The sequence below is a fragment of the Dendroctonus ponderosae genome, unplaced genomic scaffold (genome assembly GCF_020466585.1).
Source record: "Dendroctonus ponderosae isolate FM_Combo_2020 unplaced genomic scaffold, Dpon_F_20191213v2 Dpon_F_20191213_9, whole genome shotgun sequence".
NCBI classification, from domain to species: Eukaryota; Metazoa; Arthropoda; class Insecta; order Coleoptera; family Curculionidae; genus Dendroctonus; species Dendroctonus ponderosae.
In genome coordinates this window covers 5659489-5661635 of record NW_026019116.1, presented here as the reverse complement: position 1 = coordinate 5661635, position 2147 = coordinate 5659489, and positions in this window count along the sequence as shown.

The window sequence follows — 2147 nt, the reverse complement described above, 5'->3', positions numbered from 1 at the left end:
TCCTGGTTAATAAGCAAATTTATGGTCTAAATATCGAAAAACTTGTCCTGGAATGGGCCGGTCAGTGGCGTCGTAACAAAGATTTCAACTATCTCAACAAAAATCCGACTTGGGAGACTTTTACTTTAGATTTTACTTGAAAAATTCCTGCGAATGAATCAGGTGAATAAATCTGTTTCCAATTTTAACTGCTCAATAAAGAAATTGACAGCCTAAGTAAGGTATAAATTTTGATTAGAATCGTCGGGTCAGGGACGTCCTAGCCAAAATTGGGACTATTTCTTAAAGAAATGCTGGCAAAGCAAGTGCATGTCGACTTTTCACTTTGACTGGGCAAACGAAACAGCCTCAGTCTCGAAACTGGGAAACTTTCAATTAAATCGAAAATCCAGTGGCGCACAAACAACAATCTGAACTCTCCCATGCAAATTTCAAACTTGAAGCCACAGTTGCCTAAAAAAATCCAACTCAAGAACCCAAAGAAGCATCGAATTAGTCGATGTCAACTACTTTTCAAGTGGTTCGTCAGTTCAGACATTTTTGTTTGAAACTTTTCTTGCTGAGCCAAAGGCACTTGTACAATTCAGAGCCGAACACGTTGAGTCAATTACAGCGCTTTTCATGAAGACAATCTCCAATCTAAATAGCAATTATTCCTCGATAGAAAAATGTGTTTTAGCGTTTCATTAAAGCGCACCTGTTTCATAAACGACCGATGACTGCATAATCCGCGCTTGTTAATTGTTCTCTGTTGGCAATAATTACAATTATTGATCCAATAATAAGATCCTGTCCGCTTCAGGCAGGCAGCAGAAGGAAATTAAGGCTGGAGTTTGAACGTGAAACTAGAACGAAACCATCCAAATACACGGTTTCTTCTGCGGTCTTTTGGCCTTCAAAAATCAACACCGCTGACTCACCAGCTCTCCTACTAGCTTTTTATTGTTAATTGGAAGCCGATCGTTTCCTATGACACAAATAAAACTCCAGCCTTAGATTCAATTGCAACCAATTAAAAAAATAGCAATAAATATGATATCTTTTTAATAGCTTCTAGTGCAATACTCGTTTCCTATTGCTTTATTGTTTGAGTGCTAGTTTTGCATCGTTTGACCGCTTGTGAAGTGGCACCTACGTGTGATCTGTAATGGAGATCCGACCCAGCAGCAGAAAAAATCGACCTTCAACTCGCTCGAAAGAGCGTGTTTCACATCTGGCCAGATACAAGTTAAAAAAAATGATAATCTTAATGATAATCTAAGCCCCGCTAGTATGAGCCTGATGGAAAGATCACCTTTAGAGTGTTCCGATCGTTTTTTTCGACATTCACCGACCGCTTCCAAGGCCCGATGAGCCAAAGACCAGAAAGAAATTGCTTGATTGATTCGCCAGAAAATCCTCGTTTTGTCTCTTTTCGAAAAACCCTTCACTTGCCCCAGACACCTTTCGAATCTGATTTGATCAGATCGATAGTAGTAATAACAATAAAAATAACAATTTTTTTTGCAGTTAATTATTGTAAATCGCTATGCAAATCAGGGTGTACTGCTTAAAAGCGATTCTACTAATTATGCCATTGTGTTTATTCGTTTCTGTAAATGGCATTCGCGTTCATTTTTACCGGAAAGTATGCAATTGCTTATATAGAGGGCATTTTTTGTTCAATTGAATTTTACTGGGTGATTCAAATGTACATATTAACGATTGTTCGACTGCAACGCTAATCAACCCAACCAGAACCAAACGGGAGGATTATTGTAATTATTGGTGTACATTTTGCGGTAGAAGCAGGAAATTTTCGAAAAAAAAACAGTTTTTCTCGTACTTTCTAAGTGAGCCCCTATAACCCCTTAAAAGGAATTAGGCCAATTTTCAATCACCCTGCACATTATTTGATGTTGCATATTTGTTGTTTGTGTTGTTGTTGTTGATGTTGATGATGCATGCACGTGAATCTCGCTCTGACGCAATTAATTAGCCGAAAAAACGAGTTCAGCTGAGATTGAACGCAGTAAAACCGGGAAGAGAATCGGCAAAAGTTGCAAAAAAACCCAAAGGAGTGCACGCATTTTTGCATATTTTTGAATACTAATCGAAAGTGGCGCAAACGAAGTCACGTAGCGTTTTCTGTCATTGGTTTTAATTCC